The following is a 26,713-nucleotide window of genomic DNA, read 5'->3' on the forward strand; positions in this document are numbered from 1 at the left end:
TTTAGCATCTTCTCAGTGCTTTTCTATTTAGATATCTAATAGGTAAAAAGAAATGAATAAAACTGGTATTTTCTGTATTTCATAGAGAGAGGAGAAAGATCTTGTTCCTTAATTGACTGTAAACATGTATCAATCAGAGTTCTTTTCAGTATACGTTGATTTGAATACCCTAAGAGTTTACTAATATTTTTGTTGTTGTTGTTGTTATTGATCTACATATTATGCCTTTAGCTGTTTGAGGAATCAGGACCTGAGTTTTCTGGGATAATTTCTTTTGTTATATACATTAAAATTGAGAATGATATTTTGATGTAAGTTCATCATGGAATTGATGAGTTTACTAAACAAAATCTGACACAGTTATCACTTTGTGTTGGCACAGTTTACATTCTGGGAATACATAAAGAGAAGACTGTGACAACTACCAAGATAGTGGAGTATGCACATGGTCTATCTTGCATCATTATGGTTGGTGACATATATTAGATTTGAAAGTAGCCAACACATAGTACCCTTCTTTTCTTTCCGGTTTAGGAATGATTATGGAGAAATCAGAGTTAGTATTCAAAGTATCACTTTTCTTTTTGTTAAGGCTAAGTTAGACTATTTGGCTTGACCTAAGGTGATAATTAAGTTGCACAAATTCTGATTCACCATTCCTCCCCACAGCGTCCTACTGAATTGTGCTCACCTATCTAAAATAGCAGCTTTCTGTCTGAAGGACAAAACCTGTCCCAATTAGCTTACAACATGGGCTGGCAGAAAGGTGTGTGTCCCAAGACCAGACTACTCTTTAGGAGAAAGGGGCTGAGCCCCACACGCCCAGTTGCTTCTTCCCACAGCTGCTCATCAGGCAAGACAGTTATCCAACCATGGAGAGTCAGGAAGGGATCCAATACTATTGTTACCAGAGGAGTAGAATTTTCTCTCCTATATAATTTTGTAGAAAGCAGGAGATTAACACAACTCAAACACTTGCCCAAGTTTTTTGTTTTCTCAATCCATTTCTTGCCCTGTGGTTATGTGGGGTGTGACTGTCTCCCTCAGGGAGAGGAAATCATGAATCTATCCTGCTTTTACCTTCATGTACTCCTACCCCCAATACCATCTTACTCTGTCTTCTGAGACCACTGGTAGGCAGTGTAGACATGCAGTGGACTGGAAGTTTGTTAACTGGAAGTTAAATCAGTTGTAAGACCTTGCTGTCAACTAGGATTAGTAGTCATTCCCTGTTCTTATCCCCATCCCAAGTTATGTCTAGCTTTGTGATCTACATAACCCCCTGAAAGCTCTTCAGGAGATTGAATGGCAGCACAATGGTACTCCAAAACATTACAATGCAATATAAAGATGCCCCCAAATATGGATTTTCCCCCTTTATAAAGTTTCCATGTCAAAAAGATACCAAAATTACCCTGCTTTTGTCTGAAATATGAAGGTCCACAATATCTAAGTTAAAATGGAAAGGAATTGACTTTCAGAAATCATGTCACCCAGTATCTCTTTCTGCTTAGTGTCTGGTAGAGCGTGTATTCCACAGCCTGGGTAGAATTGGATTCCTGGCATAAGCAGCACTTTGGGCTGCCTTATATTGGAGTGAGTAAGATTCTGTCTGCTCTAATCCTCTCTTGTGCTTCAATTTTTAAATCTTTTTGTTTGACATGACTGTAGGTTCACATGTAGTTGTAAGAAGTAATTACAAAAAGGTCCTAAGTACCCTTTACCTAGTGTTCCCCAGTGGTAATAACTTACATGACAATAGGACAATATCAAGCCCAGGAAACCTTTACAATGGTACAATCCATAGGTTTTATTCAGATTTCACCAGTTTTATGTGCACTTGTGTGTATATATGTGTGTATATATAGTTCTGTGAGATTTTTGTCATATGTATAGATTTGTGTAACCACCACCACAATAAAAATATAGGACTGTTCCATCATCACAAAGATCCATTGTGCTACTCCTTTGTAGGCATACCCACACCTTTCACCTGTATCATTTCTGATCCTTGGCAGCCAGTAATCTGTTTTACATCGCTATGATTTTGTAATTTAAAGAATGTTGTAATTAGTGGGATCATACAGCAGGTGACCTTTCAAGTTTGGAGTTTTTCACCACCACAATGATCTTATGAGCCATTCAAGTTGTTGTGTGTATCAAGAGTTCATTTCTTTTTACTGGTGAGTGGTGTTCCATGGTATGGATGTATATGGTTTGTTTAACCATATCCCCTTAAAGGATTTGAATTATTTCCAGCTTTTAAATATTATAAATAAAGCTTCTATGAACACTTGTACGCATGTGGTTTGCATTGACAAACTTTTCATTTCTCTAAGATAAATACCCATTGCTGGGTGATAAGATAAGTTTGTATATGTTTAGATTTTTTAATTAAAGCGCCAAACTATTTTGCATAGTGGCTACACCACTTTATATTTCCACCAGGGAAGTACACCAAGAGTGATATATTTTCTCTACATATTTACCAGCATTTGGTGGTGTCACTATTTTTTTTTTTATTTTAGCCATTCTGATAGATGTGTAGTAATAATACATTGGAGTTTTGATTTGTTTCCCTAAAGGTTAGTGATGTTGATTATCTTTTCATGTATTTATTTTTCATGCATATATTCTCTTTAATATAATATTTCCAGGTATTTTGTCTATATTCAAATTGAATTGTTTCTTTTCTTACTCTTGAGCTTTCAGAGTTTGCTCTTTTTTCCAGATGTAAATGTTTTGTCAGATATGTGGTCATATGCTTCATTTTTAAGGTTTAAAAGTGATTTAACACTAGACATTACAAACCAATCTCATTACCCATATTACTTGTGTTTTATTTCTGAGACTAGTCTAGTGTCTTGCCTCTGTTTTATTACAAACCAATCTCATAACCCATATTACTTGTGTTTTATTTCTGAGACTTAAAACAGAGGCAAAATTATGAATTACTAGAACCATAATCCCAAGTACAATAATCTTTCCAGAACTTGATATTTAGTCTAATGTAGATCTCCAAAACTGTCACCAAAGTTCATAATGGGAATTCCATGATATTTGAAGAAAGGAAGGTAGAGAGAAGTCATGTTATTTTAAGTTTTAGTAGGAGCCAGTGTATGCCAGTGGTCTAGACATCATAAGATACAAATTTAAACTGAACTAGGACAAACTGTTTATCAATATTTTAGTTTGGCAACAGGCATTTACCATAAATGGGGAGAAAAATCCACCTATCTGTGAGCAGGTCTCCTGCTACCATGACTGCCACCTGTGCCTCTGGGTATGAAATCAACTTCCTAGAGGTGATTTTTTTCCCTGTCCCCTCATCTCTTTCTTCCTTAGCTGACTCCTTAAGAAAAGCTGCTATTGTTTCTTCTAAAGAATTCCCTTAGGAGTCCATGAATGGGAGGGATTAATTATTTTATAAATTTAGGATCATCTTATTCAACTTCGCTGCATTTGCCTTTTCTCATTCAACAATGCCTTTGGAAATCCTGTGATATAAATTTATTCTTTATAATGACTGTGTGATATTGGATGGTATAAACACATGACAATTTACCTAACCTTCTTGAATTGATGGGATTTAACTTTTAGGGAGGTACAGACTTGAAGGAACGGGAATTCTGTGATGGCCATTCTTGGTGTTCACACCTTTGTGGTACATATGTAGGACCTTTGACTTCTAATCAACAGAATATGGCACAGGTGATGGGCTGTCACTCCTGTGATTATGTTACATTATATAAGACTCTGTCTTGCTGGAGATTCATTAATCTTTGCTGGCTTGATGAAGTGGCCATGATGAGGAGGCCCATCTGGCAAGGAATTGTGGGCCTCTTATATGTGACCAGGTAAATTCTGAGAGATTAGGGAACCCTCTAGCCAAGAACCAGAAAGAAGCCAGGGACCTCAGACCTATAGTCACAAAAAAATGAATTCTGCCAACAAACTGAATGAGACTGGAAGTGGATTCTTCCCCAGTCAACTCACCAGATGAGAATGCAGCCTGGGTAATACCTTGATTGCAACCTCCTAAGACCCTAAGCAGAGTACCCAGTTAAGCTGTGCCCTGAGTCTGACGGATAGAAACTGTGAGATAATAAACGTATGCTGTTTCAAGTCACTAAATTGGTGGTAATTTATTACATAATAAAAAACCAATACAACCCCTCCTCCCAATTTTTATCTATCTATGTATCTATCTATCAATCATCGTCCATCTACCTGTGTACTTATTTATTTATTTTTGCCCTGGAAAGAATGCTCAATAAATATTTTTGTTTTTATATCCTTATATATTAATGCCCTGGTTTTATAGGATAGATTTTTCAGGAGTGTGACTGCTGTTATGTTCTTTACAATTTTAATAGACAATGTCAGGTTATTTTCTAAAGACCCTCTTACAATTCACATTTTACCAGTAGTGTGTGACAGTGTAGCTTTTCTTGCAACATTACTGGTAATGGATCTTAACCAACATATATAATTCTTTCCAGTCTCAAAGCATAAAGAGATAACTTATTGTTACTTTAATTTAAATGTCTCTGCCTGTCAGTGACTTTGAGCATATTTTCATGTTTCTTGATCACGAGGTTAGCCCTTCCATGAATATATCTTTCATATTCATTGCCAGGTTTTTTCCTCTGAGTTTTTTTGGGGAGTATTCCTTTTTGGTTATTTTTTTTCCCACAATAAAATCATTTATTATTTTATGCTTTCTTTGAGTATGCCTTTTGTTGTGCTCCTTACTTAATTAAATAAATAAATACACAGGTAGATGGACAATGTTTTTTTCTTTTATCTAAATGTAATCTCAAAATATGATTTTTAATTTCTCAGAAAATAAAAAAACATTAAATCTAACATGCTTGATTAGAAAGTTTCCTCTTTAAGATAGTTTAAAGTTTCATTTATGTTGTTATATATTTCTATTTTATGTATGTTTCATGGACATTCAAAAATTGTTTATTTTTTTATTCCTATTGGATTGATGGTTATTCAATTTCTTGATGTTTTTACTTTTCAATTTTATTTTTATTTCAGATTTATATGAAAAGCAGTCCTAATTTAGTACCCTGATGATAAATATAGAACTAGGTCAAGGATTGCTGATTACTTGTCTTTTTTCATTGTATTCCTGGTACCTGTCTTGTTATTAACTTTTCTTTAGATAGTATACTTGTTGGAAAAGCTTCTGAACTCATAAAAAATTATCTAGTTGTGTGCGGGTCTTCTTTCCTTTCCTTTTCTCTGTGTTTAGAGCCAGATATTTGTGTTTATAATGTATTATGTATGCCTCATTGTGGTCACTTTGGCAGCACATATACTAACAGACTGTGCTTCTGCCCTGCTGCTTGAATTTCTGGATCTACGACCAGCATGTGTTCTCCTATTAGAACCATGTCTCAGAATGCAAGTTATTACTGTCCTGCATGCTTCCTTTTACTGTGATCCACTTTCCCTTGGTTATTGTCAATTATCCAAATTATCCATTATACATTTCTTAGGCATGTGCCTTTGAGGCACAGGCAATAATTGCATTTGTGTTAAAACACCTGTGTTTCCTGGGGCCCCTAGAAGGTTCAGTTGGTTGAGTGTATGACTCTTGGTTTCAGCTCAGATCATGATCTCATGGGTCATGAGATGGAGCCCCACATCAGGCCCTATGCTCAGGGCGAGTCTGCTTGAAGATTCTCTCTGCCCCTTCCCTCACTTACATGCTTGCACTCTCTCTCTCTCAAATAAATAAATAAATCTTAAAAAAAAAAAAGAAGCTGTGTTTTTTTTTTTTTTAAAGATTTTATTTATTTATTTGACAGAGAGAAATCACAAGTAGATGGAGAGGCAGGCAGAGAGAGAGAGAGGGAAGCAGGCTCCCTGCTGAGCAGAGAGCCCAATGTGGGACTCGATCCTAGGACCCTGAGATCATGACCTGAGCCGAAGGCAGCGGCTTAACCCACTGAGCCACCCAGGCGCCCAAGAAGCTGTGTTTTCTTAAAATATCTAACTTCCCAAAATATCTCGAGATTGTTCAGAGTGATCCCCACTTGCTTTTACTGCAGAATCTCTACAGGCAGCTTTAAGGGTGTACCACTCAATATTCCTGGTCACAAGTCCTTCTGGGGAAGCTTTCCAAGTTGCTCTCTGAGATCTTGCCTCTCTTGCTCTGTTAGATTTGATTGTGTTTCCATCCTGTTCAATCTAGTTATGTTAAAACATTTCTTTCTCTTCAAACACTCTTCATCAGTTAGACCCTGGCTCATTCTTTTATTTAATTTGTTCTTTGATGACTGTCTCACCTATACTCTGAAATCTCAACATTCCATCTGAGGAAAAGGCTTTTCCTCCCACTTATTCAACACCATTTTTGTTGAGCCCTTCCTTGGCTTTCTCAGTAAATGTGCTTCACAACAACAGTGTGTTCCAGGCCAAGGCATTTTAAATTGTCTCTTAGTCTCTGAGTTTGCAGCAATTTCTATTTTTTTAAAGATTTTATTTATTCATTTGAGAGAGAGAGACAGAAGGAGTATAAGCTGGAGGAGAGGAAGAAGGAGAGGGAGAAGAAGACTCCCCGCTGAGCTGGGATCCTGACATGTGGCTTGATCCCAAACATGGAGCCGAGGGCAGACACTTAACCATCTGACCCACCCAGGCACCCCTGCAATCATTTCATTTGTGGCTTATTTTTCTTCCTTCATGAGACACTGGTTCCCTTTTAGTGTTTTTTTTTTTTTTTTAGTTAGTTTGTTTTTTAAATAGTATTCATGTTCTTCTGTGTGAGGCCACTGTAAATCCATGAAATGCAAAATCAATTTCTTGGCCATTTTGATAACTAATAATAGCTTCCTTAAGGTCATGGGTTTGGAGAATACCTCTTAAAATTTTTGTGAAAAGCCTGCATGACGCCAATTGGCTAGTTTTTCCATAATTTTCTTTTTAACTACTGTATTTCAAAACAACATACATAAATGCAATCTGGAACAGCATACTTAGTACTATTTACTTACATCTGGTGTGAGGCCTCCTTCAGTAGGACTCTGTTCTGTGAGTAACTTAGTTGCTTCTGTACTTCAGATACCCAGTCTGTAGATATGACTGAGAAATGAAATAAAACAACTTAAATTTGATCCACTCATAAGTACCTAAAGAGTGTGCACTAAATCTAAGGTTCTGCCTATGTTAAGGTTAGCCGTTATTGGAGCAAAAGAGGTTCTTTTTCCTGTAATATAGTCCCTGTCCCATTGGCCTGCTTTAAGCCATAGCTCTGTTGGTATAAGTCAGGTCAAATTTAGCCACAGAGAACCACAGAGACCATGATTAGGAAGCCCCGCATTCCCTTAATAAAAAAATCCAACCACACAGTGACAATAAAAGCCAAGAAAAACCACTGAGGTCAAAACCCAAGTGGATTAGGATTCCTAAGGTTTCAGACTCTTTTCAAACTATTTTCTTGTCTTTTCATGCAATGGTACATTCTGGCTCAGGGTTTATTATTCTGTATTTTTAGTTCTTAAGCTGGTAAGTTAGGGCTGGAGAGGGCCAATCAGTAACATTCCTTTTTGCCTCCTGTGTTGCAAAAATGAACTGAAAAGCACATACAGGAAATCAAACAGATAATAGGAAAAAAATCTGCTTTTTTATTGATAATGATGGATTAGAGGATGTTGCTTGATCTACAGCCACACTTTGGCTCTCTCATATGTTCTCCTCACCTGTGAATTGAATTTATCTATTCAAAACTTGGGGTCTTCTAAAAACAGAACCTTCCTTGTATAGTTACTAACAGATAGGAGGAAAATGTGATTCCTAAATACTCTGCAGTCTGAAACAGAGAAAAGAACTGAACTATTTCTCTCAGTTCTTCTTCCCCATTGTCAAGGTTAGGGAGTCGCTCCTCCTTTGGGAAAGTATAGGCAAGGGGACAGACAGAATCCTGAGACGAGCTCCCACTCCACAATGGAAATGTGAGAGGAGTGGAGAAGCAGGTAAGTGCTCCTCTATGATCTTCACAGCTGATAAAGTATTTGCATTAGGATTAGTTTGGATTAGGATTTGGGTTGGGAAACAGGATTGTGACACGGAAGCTAAGCTTTAACAGAGGAGTAAAGTGTGCTAGATTTGGGGAGCTAGCAAGGTATCTTATTTTATTATTATTTTTTAAATTAAATTTATTTATTTTCATCATAACAGTATTCATTATTTTTGCACCACACCCTGTGCTCCATGCAATCCGTGCCCTCTATAATACCCACAAGGTATTTTAGACACAGAAACAGCATAAGTAAGGAGGAGAGTCATAAAATTGCAGCATGTGTTTAGGGAGCAGGGGTGAGTCCGGTGTAGTTAGAACATTGAAGAAAGTGGTTAGGGACTAGGGTGGAGAGTCCTGCTGGACTAAGTTTTAAAGTGCACTTTATTTTGTACTTAAAAATTTGAAATTTGTCCTATAGAGACTCACTTAAAGTACACAAATGATTTTGAAATTTATATAAAGCTCAGCAGATAAATGGTCTGTGTGAAGAATTGTGAACAAGTCTATGCCTTCAATTTTAATAGAATTAGGAGACAAAACACGAAGTTGGGGGGTGGTTAAACACTTTAATTAGTATCATATGTAATTGGAGGAACTTTGCAAACCCAGAGGAAAGTCAGACTAAAGAGACTCAAACATGTTGGCATCTTTGAATTGTTGAAATTTCGCCTACTATCCTCCATTTACTTCATAATTAATCAATCGCCCAGGCTCTCAACTTTTTTTTTCTGAAATAATTCCAAAGTCCATGATTAACTTTTCTATCCCTCAACTTTCTTCACCTTTCCCAGGCCCTCATTACCTCATACCTTGGTGATTTTTGTCTGCACTAATCTTTTGACAATCTTAAGGTCTTCATATAATTTTGTATATTATTTTGGTATTAAATTTGTAGTGTGATTTCTCCTCTCTTGCATGGTTCTGGATGGCAGTTTATACACACATGACATGGAGTATCGGCTTTATTCCAGTGTGTGCATGGATTAAGGACACAGGCAGGACTTCTGACTCTCTTGCAGATTGGATTTATCCTTCTTGTCACAAGTGAGATGCTGAATTGGAAGCCCAGTGCCTAATGTATCTGAAGAAATAATACCAAGAAGAAGCAACAGATGAACATAGACTTTTCTTCTAACTTTTAGGCCAAACTGATTCCCACTGGCAATATTACCCAATGACAGATTCATACCAAACTGATTTCTTTTTTTTTTTCTCTCCAAAAATTTCTTTTTTTCTCTCCAACAGCTTCTGAAACATTGCTAGTGACACCAACTCTCCTCTTCCTAGAGCTGGAATAATTTTCTCTTAACCTTTGGTAGGGGAAAGAATGTGGGTAAATGGGAGTAGGATCTTCACCATGTTATTCATCTCATATATTATTTTCTAATGTTATAGGACATAGGACTTTTCTTATTAGATAAATTGGACATGTAACATTGCATAAATTAAAGGTGCACAAGTTATTTTGTTAGATTTATATACTGGAATATGGTTGCCATTTGTAATGATATTTATCACCATCATGCTTATAGTATTATATTATTGTCTCTGTTCAATATACTGTACATTAAGCTTCTATGGCTATTTGGTACTCATTATAGGTTTGTACCCTTAAAAAACCCTCAGCCTTATTCCCCCAGCTCCCAGCTCCCGGTAACCATGATTTTATTTCAATTTTTTAACAGGTTTCTTTTTTTTTTTTTAGATTCCACATATAAGTGATACTGTCCAGTACTTGTCTTTCTCTGTCTGACTTATCTTGCTTAGCATAATGTGCTCAAGGTTCCTCCATGTTGTCACAAATGGCAGGATATCCATTTTTCCCATGGCTCAATAATCTTCAACTATGTACCCACGGCACATGTTTTTCATCCATTCATTCACTAGTGGGCATTTGGGTTGTTTCCATACCTTGGTTATTATGAATAGTGCTGTGATAAACATGAGGATGCATATATCTTATTGAACTCCTGTTTTTATTTCCTTTGGGTATATTTCCAGAATGGAATTGCTAGATCTTATAGTAAGTTTATTTTTCACTTTTTTGAGGAACCTTCATATTGTTTTCCATTCTCACAAACAGTATATAAATATTCCCTTTTCACTACATCCTTGCCAGCACCCACTGTTTCTTGTCAGATAATAGCCATTTTAATAGCTGTGAGAGGATAATTTATTGTGGTTTTATTTGTGTTTCCTTGATGATTAGTGTTTTTCAAAATCATTTCATGTGCCTGTTAGCCATTTTGATGTCTTCTTTGGAAAAACATCTTCTGTCCATTTTTTAGTCTGCCTTTTTTTTTTTTTAAGTTGTGTAAATTCTTTATATATTCTGGATATTAACTCTTTATCTGACACATGGTCTGCAAGAATTTTCTTTCATTCTTAAGGTGTCTTTTTACTTTGTTAATTGTTCCTTTCGTGCTGCAGAATCTTTTGTATGATGTGGTCCCATTTCTTAATTTTTGTTTTTGTTGTTTATGCTGTAATTGTCATGTCCCCAAAATCACTGCCAAGACCAATACTGACAAATTTCCCCCTGTTTTATTCTAAAAGTATTACGGTATCAGGTCCTATGTTTAAGTCTTTGATCTAATTTGAGTTAACTTTTGTGAGAAGTGTGAGATAAGGATCCAATTTCATTGTTCTATATGTGTTTGTTGAAGAGACTATCTTTTGTTGAAAGGTTGGATGTTCTTGGCTCCCTCATCAAACACTAATTAAGCATATATGCTGGGACTTAATTCTGGGCTCTATTCTGTTCTACTGATTTATGTGTTTATTTCTGTGCCAGTCTGATATTATTTTTATTACAATGACTTTATAGCATAGCTTGAAATCAGAAAGTGTGATACCTCCAGCTTTGCTTTTTCCTCAGGAATACTTTTGACCATTCAGGGTCTTGTGTGGTTCCATATACATTTTAGGATTGTTTCTTCTATTTCTGTGAGGAATACCTTTGGTATTTTGATGGGGATTGTGTCGAATCTGTAAATGGCTTTGGTAATATGGCCATTTTATCAATATTAATTCTCTTGATCCACAAACATGATATGTCTTTCCATTTGTTGGTGTCTTCTTTTACTTAATTGAACAAAGTCTTGTAGTTTTCATTGTACAAATCTGTTACATCCTTGGTTAAATTTCTCCCAAGTATTTTATTGCTTTTGATGTTAAAATGTTAATATTAATATGTTAAAATGATGTTAATATTTTTATTTTTCCAATGTTTTATCATTAGCGTGAAGGAAAGCCACTCATTTCTGTAAATTGATTTTATAAATCTGCCAGTATAAATTTACTGAAATTGTTGATTAATTACAATAGTTTTTTTGATTGACTCGTTGGGATTTTCTATATATGAGATCTCACCATCAGCAAATAGTGACAGTTTTACTTTTTTCTTCCCAATTTGGTTACATGTTATTTCTTTGTCTTGCCTAATTGCTCTAGCTAGACTACCAGTACTATGTTGAACAGGAGTGGTGAGAGTGGGCTACCTTGTTTTGTTCCTAATCTTAGAGGAAACACTTTCAATTTTTCACCACTGTATAATATTAGCTCTGGGTTTGTCATATGTGGCCTTTATTATATTGAAATAAGTTATCTACTCCCAATCTGTTGAAGGTTTTTAACCATGAAAGGATGTTGTATTTTGTCAAATGCATGCTATGTGTCTATTGAGATGATTATGTGATTTTTATCTTTCATTCTATTGATGTGATGAATTACATTTATTAATTTGCATATGTTAAAGCATCCTTGCATCTCAGGAATAAATCCCGCTTGGTCATGGTATATAATCATTTTAATGTATACTGGAATTCAATTTACTAATATTTTGTTGAGAATTTTTACATTTATATTTATCAGGAATGTTGGTCTATAGTTGTGTATGTGTGTTAAAGAGAGAGATCCTTACCTGGTATTGGTATCAATTTAAATCTGGCTTCATAGAGTGACTTTGTGTTCTCTCTTCCTCAATATTCTGGAAGAGTTTGAGAAGGATTGATATTAATTCTTTTTTAAATGTTTGGTAGAATTTACATGAAGCTAACTGGCCCTCGATTGTTTTGTCCTGGGAGTTTTTTGATTGTTGACTTGATATCTTGACTCTTTATTGGTCTTTTCAGATTTTCTGTTTTTTTCTGATTCAGTCTTGGTAGGTTGTATGGTAGGTTGTATGTTTCTAGAAATGTGTCCATTTGTTCTAGGTTTTATAGTTTTTGGTATATAATTGTTGATAGTAGTTTCTTATGACCTATGTATTTGTACATACATAGTGTCTCCTCTTTCATTTCTAAGTTTGTTTGAGTCCTCCCCTTTCTCTCTCTCTCTCTGGTTTGCTTAGTCTATCTTAAGGTTTGTCAATGTTGTTTATCATTTCAAAGAAATAGCTCTTGATTTTGTCGATCCTTTCTATTGTTTTTCTGGCCTCTATTTCATTTATTTCTGCTCTGATTTTCAGTATTTTCTTTTTTTCTATTAAATTCAGCTTCATTTCCCTCTTTTTCTAGCTTCTTGAGGTGTAAAGTCAGGTTAAGATATTTCTAATTCCTTAATATATGAATTTATTTCTAAAAACTTTTCTCTCAGAACTGCTTTTGTTACATCCCACAAATTTTGATATGTTGTATTTCATTTTCATTTGTTTTAATCTTTTATTTTTCTTTTGATTTCTTCTTTAACCCACTGGTTATTTAGAAGTTTGTTGTTTAGTTTTCACATATTTGTAGATCTATTCCCTTTTCTCTTGTATGATTTCAATCTTCCTAAATTTGCTAAGATTTGTTTTGTGACCTGCTATATGATTTAATTTAGAGAATGTTCCATGGGCACTGAGAATAATGTGTATTCTACTGCTGTTGAACGGAATGTTTTATATATTCTTTTTAGTCTATTTGTTCTAAAATGTGATTTAGTCTCTTTTTTTGGTCGTTGTTGTTGTTGATTTTCTGTCTGGACAACCTATATTGCTGGTAGTGAACTGCTGAAGTCTCCTGCTATTATTGTATTATTGCCTATTTCTCCCTTAAGATATATTAGTATTTGCTTAATGTATTCCAATGCTCAGGTATTAAGATCATATACATGTATTATTGTTTTATCTTCTTGATGTAGTAATACCTTTATCATTATATAATAACCTTTTTTTGTCTCTTATTACCATTTTTAGCCTGAAGTCTATTTTGTCTGAAGGAAGGATGGCTATACCCACTTACTTTTGGTTACCCTTTGCTTGGAGTATTATCTTCCTACTTTTTCACTTTGAGCCTCTGTGTGTCTTGAGCTGAAATGAATATCTTAAAAGCAGCATTGTTTTTTAATCCATCCAGGTACTCTGTGCCTTTTGGCAAGTTCAATCCATTTACATTGCTATAAGGACTTACTATGCAATTTTATCTTTTGTTTTCTAGGTGTTTATATTTCCATTGTTTCTTTTTCCTTGTGTTTCTATCTACCTTTTTAAGTTGGTGGTTTTCCATGATGATTTTCCCAGTTTCCCCATTTCTAATGTTTCAAGTCTCTGCTCTAGATTTTTGTTTTGTGGCTACCATGAGGGGTGTATAAAATGTCTCATAGATAAAGTAGACTTTTTATGCTAATAACTACTTATACTTATTTGCCTATACAGCTTCTGTCATTTTCCCCTTCCCTTTTATGTTTTTCTGTCACAAATTATCGTGTTTAATGAAATACCATAAAAAGGCATGCAACTTTTTTTTTTTGTAACTTCTATTTCTACTTTGGAATCTCTCCGAGACCAGAGCCTGCCTGTATGTGTGTGTGTGTGTATATGTTATGTGTACATATATGTGTATATATATATGTATACATATACATGTATATATATGTATATATGTGTATATATGTATACATATACACATGTATATATATACACACACATATATATATATAGTTTTGGTTTTATATCACATCAATGAATATTCTGAACAGAAATATTTACATTTAGTTGGAAATAAGCAAAATGGATGTTAAGTGAGAAAGGCTCTCTAGTCCTCAAGATCTAGGTGAGATTGGCTTGAACTCAATAATTCCATGTCTTTGTAAGATTTTTGTCAGTTCTCAGGGCTTTATATTTTTAAAGTCTTATTTGACTACTGATCTTCTGCTTCCACATGTGCTCTCTTGGTTAATTCAGAGGTAAACTTCAGAATGTTTGTTGGTTTATGCTCAAAGTATTTGTGAATATACACTAGGGTAGACTGGTGAGCTGATAATTAGGGAGAGGTGTCCCTTGATGCATAGCTCCTTCAAAAACTTATTCATCCATATTATGCTATGCTGTTATGTTATTCAAAACACTTTTTACTCCTCACTGGGGTTTTCTGTATCAGTCCTAGGCTCATGCATTTTTTCCCCATCCTTCTGTGAGTCTCTATTTTTACTTTTATTTCCCACACCCTTATTTCCACATTTCCCTAGATATTCTAAATAATTCAATCTCTATTATCCTAAGAAATCTAGCTTTCTCTACCTCTTTTTTCCAAACACACATGAACAAATCCACTAAGATGCTTAATAAAGGACTGCTCAAGAAGGTTCCATCCTCCTTAGAAACTATTTATAAAACACATAGCAGGATTTTTATTTTTTTCCTGTTAGACTCAAAATAATATCCATTTATTTCTATGTTGATATTTTCTTTGAATAATAAAGGGATTAATATTAAAACTGTATTAAGAAATCTCAGTGTTCATATCATATCAGGCCTCCTAAAATATAGAACAAAAATAAGAAAATTCTTGCAGAATTTTACTTGGGGACCTAGAATTTAAACGTTTGTTTTTATTAATAGTACTTATAAAAAGCAAACAAAACCTCCCAAACTTCTCTGATGTCAATCAGTCACATGTCTTTCTTGGATACAGATACCTTTTGAATACATAAAGATAACTCTAGGGACAACGAAATCTTTAACAAGAAAGATCTACTGTAAACTCTGTGAAGTTCGAATTAAACACAATGAATTTTAGCTCTCTACCAACAGGAGATAGTAAGAGGTATACCCAAAACCACTGAGGCAGGGTGAGTGCTGGGAATAGTAGATCTGTGGTGGCTGTTCCTTTTCTTGATATGAGGAACCTACTCCCTCTAGGTGACAGGTGCTGTCAGTCACAGTCAGGGCATAACTTTTCTGGTAGTTACACATTAAAATAGATCTGAAGCATTATGATTCTTTTTTCCCCCATTTTTGTATATATTAACATTTCTATGTTGTAAGTTCTTGGAACAAATCACAATACTATCTTTGCAGGGCTGCTACAGGATATATTACTATATTTTAAATACTATATTAATCATTTCATAGTGACACCAGAAGATCTGCATTTCAAACACCAGAAGATCTGCATTTCAAACAAGATACTTAGGTTACTCTGTGTAAACGTAATTAATCATTTCATTGTTAATAGTGTAATGTCAAATATTGAAAAAAAGTTATTCTAAATGGCGTATATTAAGCATAGCAAAGAGTTGGAGACTCACTTCAAACTATAATTACTTATACTAGGATAGGATAATAATAAATAGGATAATAATCTCATTGAGATATGTCATGGAGGATTTACTATAGAATGATGACTAAACTCCTAAATCTTGAATATGTGCTAAGATCATGTAATAGTTTAAAAAGGGGGCCCAAAACAGTTAAAAAAAAAAAAAGGCTGATATCTCATATGAGATACCATTAGATAATTCTTCTGAGCTAAAGGTAAAGTTTTATTGGTAATCAAAATTAAATTAAAAGCTGCTACTGAATTCTGATGTTCAGATAGTAGTACGTTGTCTAACTAAATGACCTGCTTGATCAAAGAGATAGAAATGCACTTAGGGTCAGCACTATTTTGAATGTATATTTATCAATGGAATTAAAAATTCAAGTCAATTACCATAGGAAATAAGTTCTATCTAACTATATAAAGTCTTTTAAAAACTTTATATTGTTATTAAAATTGTATGTCAGTTTTCTGACATCACCCAAAGATAACTGTAATGTGATCCTAATTCCTCATCTACTGTGAACCCCTGTTCTAGTTCAACTTCTGATGGCAGGGTATACCTCATTGTCAGGGTATAACCCATTGGCCTTGTCTGATTGTCCTAATGGGTCAAGAATATGGGCAGAATTAGACTTTAAGGTAGGGGAACTAATGTATGTGTGTTATTTTCATGGCATTTAGTGAAACACATGGAATCTCAGGAATGGTAGGGTCTTAAAAATCATTATGTATCCCCTGCACCCGTCTTTCTTCAGGGCACTCCCCCACCTTAATCTCTTTCATAAACTCTGTATTGGTTCTCCATCCTCGTTCTGCAAACTTGGAAGTGATCTCTCTCTCTTTGTGGTATTTTATCTGTGCTTATTCTGTGTCACTTATCACTACTCCCCTAGTAGCTACCATGTTCCCTCTCATCTTGTGCCTGAGAAGGGCAGTGTATTCTTCAAATCATCTTTGCATGCCCTATAGGACTTGAAGAAGGGTAGGGCTCAGAAAATGTGTTAGCTGAATATAACATAATGCTGATGCAATTTTGCTGTGGGATCCATGAGAAGAAAGAACACGGGATTCTGGCAGAGAAGCTTAGGGTGCCATTTTATATTTTAAGGTTGGAAATGATCTCAGAGCCCCACTTACAAGTTCCTCAACCACCCTGCCAGGTGAGCTCCCAGCCTTTCCTAGAATACTTCCAGTAATTGGTGAACTTGTCTCTTCCTCAGGCAGTCCATTCCTCTCAAGCAGCTCCAAGTGTGCATCTCTTTCCCTTTGTGCTGACAGTACTCTGACTCTGACACTCAGATTTATTACCAGCCCAGCTAAGGTTACTTTAAGTTAACTAGGCTAAAAATATTCTTGTTTTAATCAGCCTAAAGCCTAGAGCCATTCACATTCTACCTGACTTTCCTGGGATTTTCTGCAGCAACAATTAAATTGTTGTTTCTTTCATGGACTCAGAGTTCTGGAAAGACCTAGAGACCAACTAGTTCACCTTACTTTTTTTTTTTTAAGATTTTCTTTATTTATTTGAGAGAGAGAGAGAGACAAAGTGAGAGAGAGCATGAGAGGAGAGAAGGTCAGAGGGAGAAGCAGACTCCCCATGGAGCTGGGACCCCAATGTGGGACTCAATTCCAGGACTCCAGGATCATGACCTGAGCCAAAGGTCATGACCCTGACCACCGTGAGCCACCCAGGCACCCATAGTTCACCTTACTTAAATTTTCAGAGTATCAGATTGAGACTCGAGTGAGGAAGGAGATTGCTGAAGATCACACAGCTTTTGAGCCCTCAGTTGCTGTCTTCGAGTGCACTGGAAGTATAAGGGCCTATTTAGCCAGAGCGATTCCATCTTGGATTAAACAGTCATTTTGTTATTTATGCAGTAAAACTTAAACTGACCCTGCCCACCCCCGCAGGGGACTTGCTTAAAAGCAAGCCGGGAAACCAGTCCCAGGTAACAAAGCCCAAATACAAGGGTGGGTCAGGCCAGGTGGAGGTATCCAATCAGTGGGGGCGCATACTGTCTCCCTAGCTACCAAGGAGTATGGGCCCGCCCTTTGGGCACCTTTTGGGTGCCAATTCTGACCAAGGTAATAGGCTAGTTCAAATGTCTACTATAGGGTAAATTGTAATTCATTTGGTCACTTATGTGTGACCTAACACGACTGTGCAGCTTTCTCTGTGTGTTACAATCTCATTGGCCACCTGCGTGTGGCCAGGTTCAACCACATGGCCTTTGCCCTTAAAAGCTAGTCTGTAAGGCATAGAGAGGTCGCCCTCTCTGTAAGAGGCGTGGCCCTGGCTGGTCAGTTTGATTCTTGATGCTTGGCGTGAAATAAAGCTTTGCTTGACCTTCACTTTGTATCAGTTTTACTCCTTTAATCACGGACCCATTGTTGGGGGACCTTTCAGGAGGAGTGGGGCATTCTCAGCCACTGGACTGCTTAAAGGACCCAGTAATTATTTATTCCCATATATTTCACACATGCATTAATACCATATGCCACAACAGAAGATTTTCAATTTGAAATACAGTATTAATATCATCAACTTAATCATAAGCATAAAAAATGGTCTCCCTCCTTTCAACCCCTTTATTCACTTGGTGGCATATCACCCATGAACAGGCAGACAACTGTTTTGTGTCAGCTGACTGAAGAGTGATGTGGATATGTGTTAATTCTTAAGAAGAGGATAGAATGGGAAATTCACCATAAGAATGTGCTTGAGTAATAAATGCCACCCAGGCATCCCTTTTATAATTCTTAGCTATGCAGTTTTGATCCTCAAAAGGGATAATTTGTTATAATGTTAAGTAGCATTTAATGTTATCCAGTGAAATGTATTTGTGTTGAACGTAAGAAACAGATGATACTTGGAGTAAAAACACTGTGAATTTACTTCTTTTCTTTTTTTTCTCTTACAGATTGTTGCTTACTTTAAAAAAAATTATTTATTTATTTGAGAGAATGATAGAGCACAAACAAGGGGAGGAGCAGAGGGAGAGGGAGAAGCAGGCTTCCCACCAAGCAGGGAGCAGGACCCCAGCTCCATTCCAGGACCCTGAGATCATGACCTGGGCCCAAGCAGACAGATGCTCAACGGACTGAGCCACCCAGGCATCCTTTGTTGCATACTTTAAAAAAATTTCATGTTCCTCTATGCCAGGGAATGACAGTTACATTAGATTATGTAACTGACATTAGTAAATTTGGGAAATAAATGGTTTGAGTTGAAAGGAGGTTCTGTTTATGACGAACATATCCAAAATGATACTGTACACATTTTAACTTTGTTCTGGAACTAAAATACAGACAATCTGGAGATAATCTGCTAAATTTTAGGGAGACTTTTGCCTAATAGGTGGGAAAGGGAGGTTTCCAAAGTGAATTCTGATTTTACTCTTTTTTCTCATCTTTCAGGCATGCCACTTGAGAAAAACCTTTCACGTCTATTTTTAAAATATTGTTTAATTAATGAATGAACTTATTTATTTACTTCCTTATTTTTTGCTGCAAAAAGCTTTATTGTTTCCATTTGGCCCACAGCTTGAGAGATGGCTGCAGGGTCGTTAAAAATCTGCCCAGGGGCCACAGGAAGAAGCTCAGGCAGAAACCCTGGCACCAGGCAGATGCCGAGGGACCCCCTCAAAGGCTACTGGGTTCCGGAAGCTCCTAATCGTGCTCGAGCGCGAGCTTTTGTAAAAGCCACCGGCTAGTCCAGCCTTGGGGTGGGCAACTTCCGGGGAGTCAGGTGGTCGCCATCTTCGTGACCTTTCACCCCGTCGAGGCAGTCACAGAGAACCCAGCGCATGCCTGGTTCGGGTTCTTCTGTAGGCCCGAGCGGTTTCTGTGGTGTCAGGGTTTTACCCCGTTCATACTGGGACTGCTGCGGCATATCCCGGAAGGCGGCGCCACTGTGGCGCTGCTTTTGCGTCAAGAGACGCTCAGCGCCCTCGCGCTTCGCAGCCCACACGGTCCAGACACTCGTCGTCTTGGTTGACATAGAAGCCCAGAGAGGTCGGTACAGGAGGCCCCCAGAGGCGACTGACGGGGGACCTCCACCCCTGTGGAATGATTCCGATGAAGCTGGGAGCTCGTGGCTGATCCGCGATGAGGAGCTAAACTCGGAATACGGTGTTGGCTTGTCCCCGAGGCAGAGGATGGCAGGGGACACGGTGCAGAAGGCTGCCACCGGGAAACAGGTGGGAGGGTAGTCGGAGGCTGGAAGAAGGGGCATCCCTGGATCTGTTCCGTGCAAAAATTCCGGAAGCTTTAGTACAACAGAGTTTTAATTTGGGGCGGCAATAATACAAATACATGAAGCCGCAGGGCAGGTGCTTGCTAGTACAGGATACGAAGTACCTCCAGTAACAAGGCAATGTGGGTGAGGAAAATTTGTTAAATAGAATCTCATTAAGGTTTATAATTTTGGGATGTGTTTGCAAAACCGTGTGGCAGGTCGTATTTTTCTGTCTCGTGTTAGCGCTGGCTTAACCCAGTAACTCTAGAAAAATTAAAACTGTTTCTGTATTCTCAAAGATGGGTTCCAAACTGCCTGTCCAGTATCTTGTCTCTCAACGCCCCTGCACAGAATGAGTACTACCAGTTTATCAATGTCGTTTACAATCGTTGAGCGTATCCAGCACCTTTATCCTGTGCTGCTGCAGTTTCCTGCTTCTGCCGTGTGGGAGGAACTTGTTCAAATTCATGCACTGGTAGGGGCCGAACGTGGACTCTCTGTCTCCTTCAAATGACAGTCGGTCCTGATTTACCCCGTTTGCCTTAAATATTCCTACAGCGTATTACTTCCACCTCCGTTTAGCATATATATCAGTTTTGCTTTATGGCTAGTTTATTTCATACGGATCTATTGGACTTAGTTTTTGTGGCTTTCTCATTGGCCATGCATTATTCTCTTACATAACATCCTTCCCCACTCCTGGTGCATTGCCTTTCACAGTGCACACTGCTCCATATGTATTTGCGGAAGTCATAGCAATTAAAAGAATAAATATTGCTTCTAAGTCTCACAATCAGTAATTCTAGGATAAATCAGAGTGGCGAACTCAGTTAATTTGAGTATTGGCCTCTAAAAGTAGATACCAAAGCACAGGGGAAGAAAACGAAATGTCTAAGATATGATCGTTTTTAATTCTGTAGTATGCTGAACTTCAGAATATATGGATTAGACAACTTATTTCAATAGGATAACATGTAACCAAATGCCTTGGTAAACTGCTTATCCATTTGAAAATGAAATTAATAATATCGCTGTCCTGTAGGACATCTACACAAATAGATTAGGATTTCTGGTGACCACAGAGTCCTCAGTAGTTAGAAAAGATCTTGAAGTATTTCTGAATTGAAGGTAAAAAAAGATCCAGCTTTCAATGGCATTTTTTTTTTATGTTGGCTCTTGTTTACAGATAATTTAATATAAGCAGTGTAATTGAGTATGTGTTTCATCTTAGGTGTAGAGGCAAGCATGGTATGTAGATTATGTTCAGTCTCATAATAAGTTATTAGGTAAAGTTATTTTTCCCCACTAAAGTTAATCTCACCACTTATGCTTTTTTCTCCTTACACTTTTTATTAAGAAATATTACAAGAAATATTACTCACACACAGACAAGTACATAAAATCCAAATGGACAGTTATATAAATAAAATAGAACAAATATCTATATAAGCATCGACGGGAGCAGGAAATAGAACATTTTATATAGAAGATTTGGAGTAACTACTGAAGGCAGAGTGACAGGAAACTAACCAGGTAAATTTATCCCAGTTGCAGACTCCTTCCTTTATCCTAGTGTTTACACTCAGCTGACTTTGATAGTAAAACTGATTTTGCTTATCTTTATGATTTTGCCACTGATGTGTTCATCTCTAATTAAAAAGGTTAATTTTTCTATTTTTGAACTTTATATAAGTGGGATCACATTGTACATATTCTTTTGTGCCTTATTTTTGCTTATCTTATGGTGGTGGAGTTCATTCATGTCGTTGCATGGAACTTTAGTTGGGCACTCATTTTTAATACTGCATAGTGTCCAATTGAAGGAATATCACAGCTTATTTATGAATTTTACTGATAATGGCAATTTGGTAAGTTTCCAGTTATGGGCAATTATGAACAATGTCTCTTGGTGCATGCATTTAAGTTATATACCTGGCAGTGAGATTGCTGGATCAAAGGGTTATATGCTTTAGCTATTCTAGATAATGCCACTCCAAAAAGAGTGTGTGAATTTATACTCCCACCAGTGGTATATGACAATTTCTGATGCTCCAAATCCTGGCCAACTTTCGGTATTGGACTTTTAAATTTTTTCCAATTTTAAGGATGTTTAATGTTAACTTGTTTCAATTTGCATTTTCTTTATTACCAGTGAGGTTGAGTACATTTTTTTAAAAAATAAGTTTATTGGTGATTTGGATTTTGACTTCTGTGAAACTTCTTTTCAAGTTCTTTGTCTATTTTTCTATTGGATAGTGGGTGTTTTTTTTTGTTTTAATTTGAGTTTCTCACTGAGTTGGCTGTGTACTGAGATCAAGCATTATCAGCTTACAAATATCTTCCTTTTTGTGGTCTGTCTCTTTGCCTTTTCCAAGGAGTCTTATAACAAGCAGAATTTCTCAGTTTTAATATAGTTAAAATTATTGATATCTTCCTTTATAGCAAGTGCTTATTAAATATTTATTAATAAGTGTCTTGGTAAAGATCCCTATCCCAAGATGAGGAAGATACTCATCTGTGTTCTTTTCTAAAAGTTTTAAAATTTTGCCTCTTCCACTCAGGTTTTTAATTCTCATGGAAGTGATTTTTACTTATGGATATAAGTATCCATTATAACAGTTCCATTGATTGAAAAGTCTGCCTTTTCTCCATTGCTTTGGAGTGCTAACTTGTTGTAACAAGTTAATAGCTTTTCTTGTATGTATGGAGTTGCTTCTGAACTTCAGTTATATTCTATTGATTTAAAAGTCCATCTTTGCAATAAATATGTATAGAGTTGCTTCTGAACTTCAGTTATATTCTGTTGATTTTAAAGTCCATCCTTGCAATAAATGTTCACCATCTTGATTACCTTAGCTTTATATAAGACTTGATATCGGGGTAAGGGGTAAGTCCTTTCTACCATTTTCTTCTTCAAGTATGTCTGAGCTATTCATGGCCTTTTTAATGCACATATAAAATAACCTGCTGGTGATATGGAATTCATTGACTCTGTATATTAATTTCAGGAGAAATATTTATTCTTGTAAGCTTTCCAATGTTTGAATCTGATACATATTTAATTATTTTAAATATGTGTTTATGTATATTTCCAGATGACTTTAATTTTTTATTTTTACTTTTCTTTTTGCCACAGATTTATTGAGGTCTGATTTATAAGTAAAAATTGTATATATTTAAGTTCCACAGTGTGATTTTTTAAAAAAGATTCACAATGTGATGATATAATATATATATACACTGTGAAATAATTATTTCAGTTTTTGGGATCATTTTTAATATAATCCAATAACACATTATGCTTCCTTGTTAGGTATTTGCTGAGGTACTTGATAGATTTTGATGCTGTTAGAAATTTACCTTTGCTCTTGAACATAGTCCAATGTAGTATTCCAAGAATCCTTCTCATTATTCCTTCTCTAACTTGTATCCTCACTCTTTCTTACTCCACTGACCCTTTAGTATATGAACATACTCTCCACACATTTAACAAAAGCCTCTATTAGCTGCCTGTCTACTCCCCTCTTTCTTTCTTTGATGGCCAGCAATTTGGACATGCTGGCCTGCACTCTGTCTCTTCCCCTCCCTCTCAGTCAGTCACTTCCCAGCCTGCTGTGATCTGATCCACTGCCATCTACCATGCTACATCTGCCCTGTCAGAGGATCTCCTCAGGACTAAAACCAGGGTCCATTTTTCAAAGTCCTTCTTTTGATGTTTTAAAAATTATGGAACATTGTTGATAATGATAATGCTATAAATAGTTATAATCTACTAGTAATATTAGTGGTAAAATTGACCTGTGAGTGTTTTCATGTGGCAGCATGTTAGAGCTACTATTTTTGCAGCCAGATGTTATTATCAGAGGTGAAATGGCACATTCCAGGGTTCAAGGTAAGTTCTGTAGAGAAGCCTGTCTCATGTAACAGTCTAAACTTTGTCCAGTTCTTGTCTCTGTCTTACATTCTGGGCTCCTACTCTCCTCTAGTTCTCCTTTTACCTATTCAGCCTTTTCTTCTTAGTCTTTTCACGTTTCTCTTATCATGCCCATGTCCTCGGTCTTGATCCTTTCAAGAGTTCTGTCACTGGTTTTCTTCTCATTCCTCCTGTCCTTCCTTGCGTGGTGTCATCTACTTCCACAGCATCAGCTATCATTCAGCATACTAACTTCTTTTTATCTGGAACCCAGCATGGTACCTGGCTCGTAGCTAGTTGGATGGTAAGTGCATGAATGAATGAGTCTTTTAACTTATGTCTGCCAAATTCATATTCCTAGCTCAGCCTCCAGCAGACTGAGAGATCTAAAACTATCTTAAATCTCCACTGGATAGTGTCCAGCCATCTCCGCTGAAGATTTTAAAAACTGAGCTCTTAATCTTTCTCTCCCAAACTTGCTCCTTCTCTTATATATATCTTATCCTGGTTAAAAGCAACACACTTCATCTATTTGCTCATTCTGGAAACCTGGCAGTCACAGTCACAGCACTCTTTTCATTATGCTAGCCTCAGAAATTAGTAATCAGATTTACTAATGCAGATTTCTCAAATTCTGGTCTTTACTTCCCTGTCTCTTGGGACAGTCCTTTTTGGCACACCTATGTGTTTCATATGTTGGTGACTCATGTGTTGGACTAGTCTAGAAGAAATGTAAAAAGTGCAGATTTTACCCTTTTAGGGGTAAATAGCATTACTATTTTCCCATGTGTAGAAAAAGAATCCCTCTAGTTTGGCAGCTTATATTTTGAGATTGCCCCAGAGAGAATCATACAACTATCTATTCCTGCCTCCCCCCTTCTTTTTCTTCTTCACACTGTTAGGTATACAAAATAATGGAAGAAAAAACTTGTGAAGAAACTGAAATATTTAGCCAGAAGTTAGATATTCAGATGCTTTGGCACTTAGTTGAGATTTTCAAAATTTTTATTTCCAATGTTCACAGAAATGTGGCTGAGAAAACTGAACTGTGCACTTCATTAATGTTAACTGCTGAACAACCAAATACCTTGTTTTCTGTCACTTCAGTCTTTCAAAGGAAGGCATATTAAATTCTCACTGCAAGGGTCTCTCCCTACAGCTTTTGTAATGTTATTCTGGGGGGTCTTATGTGTGGAGTGACTGACCTTTAGGAGTGTTGGCACAAGGCCAGAAGGAAGAAAACAAAGATTGTAATGGTAGAACTGCAACTTTTATGCCAAACATGGTGAAATTGGCAATTATAATATTTTCATAATGACGTAGATATATTTTGAGCCGCTGGAAATCTTATCTAATAGACATTATACATAACTTAGAATATTGATTTTTAAATTTTTTAAATTTATTTTTTATTTTTAAAGATCTTATTTATTTATTTGACAGAGATCAAATTTTTATGAGGAGAAAGCCCAATGGGGGACTTGATCCCAGGACCCTGGGATCATGACCTGAGCTGAAGGCAAAGGCCTTACCCACTGAGCCACCCAGGTGCCCCCTGATTTTTTTTTTTTTTAATATTTTTTAAAAATTTGTTTTAGAGAGAGCTTGAGAGGGTGGGGGGCAGAGGAGCAGAGGGAGAGGAGAAGCAGATTCCTGCTGAGCAGGGAACCTGATGAGGGGTTTGATCCCAGGACCCAAGCCAAAGGCAGATGAACTGATTAGGTGCCCCAGAATATTGATTTATGAAATTCTTTTTAACAACATTTTATACTGTGGTAGACACTCTGAAGCTAGAATTGTGACTGGCAGTGTCAGTTTTAGTGGTAACAGCCCTTCAGGGATTGGCTAGGCTAAGGAGGTCATGCCTCTACTATTGCAGGGGAGGGAATACACAGCCCCAGCGTGGCTACCCCACTTTGGAACATTCTAGCCTCAGAATCCCTGGTAGTGTGGGAAAAGGCTTCCACTGAGACATCCCAACTTGACGTTTTCCTCAGCCCAGTCTTGCTTCTTTCTCTTTCTTTTCATTTCCTTCTACAGATGTTGGTTCCTAGAACATTACATAATAAACATCTTGCATGCTAGTCTTCATCTCAAAGTATGCTTCCGAGGGAACCCAACCTGCAACACCTACCACATAAAATTTTTATGCAGCTTTGGCAGGCAAACACAGCACGAATGTGAATGCTATGAGGCTTCCCCTACTCAGGAAACTCATAAAGGTTACCAAGTAAACAGATTCCTTCATTCTGGCAACATTTACACACCAGGCACTCTTAGGGATACAGAGATGAATAAGACGTAATTCCTTGTCCTCTGCTGAGGGATACAGACATGCACAAATTGTCACAATACAACACAGTAAGTGTTGTAGTGGAGGATTGCACAATGCGCTCATGGAACACAGATGAAGGAGCAGTTAAAGCTGCCAGAGTGTTCCTGAAGACTTCACAGGAGGAAACATTTGATTGGCAAATTAAAGGGTAAAGATGGGAGATAGACTTCCAGGCTGGAGTTGTGGCATACGAAGAGGCACAAAGGTAAAGAGGAGAATGGCATGTTTAGGGGGAATATCTATGTAAAATGTCTAGTGGGAAGGAAGGGTCTAGGCTGTATTGAGGGTGAAGGAAGGCAGGAGGTCATGAAGAATCTTTCTAGAAAAGTAGCTGGGGACCAGGGATAAGAGAAGGAGTGGTTGCCTAGTGATAATGGTCAAGGAGGAGATAAAGAAAGATGCCTAAAGAAGACCTGTATGTGGGGAGCATGAGGAAGAATACTTAGTAGAAACTCTGAAGAACAATCAAAGTGAGAAAAGGAAATCCTGGAGAGCTTTGCTGTAAAACAAAGGAGAGAAGAGAATTTCAAAGAGATAATGGTCAACTTTGTTAAATGCTCCAGAGAAGTTACCTGGGCTGAACACTTCAAAATAAGCCACTGTGTCCACACTGGAATGGGCAAGGAAATGGTGGTTTACTCATAAATAGAATTCATGCAAGAAA

General features: G+C 36.8%; 1 protein-coding gene across 6 annotated transcripts in view; it reads left to right on the forward strand.

Annotated features, from left to right (window-relative positions):
• Positions 1-26,713, forward strand: part of GRM1 (glutamate metabotropic receptor 1) — a 408,193-nt gene that overhangs the window by 61,505 nt on the left and 319,975 nt on the right. The window lies entirely within an intron of this gene.

The sequence above is a fragment of the Mustela nigripes genome, chromosome 5 (genome assembly GCF_022355385.1).
Source record: "Mustela nigripes isolate SB6536 chromosome 5, MUSNIG.SB6536, whole genome shotgun sequence".
Lineage (NCBI taxonomy): Eukaryota > Metazoa > Chordata > Mammalia > Carnivora > Mustelidae > Mustela > Mustela nigripes.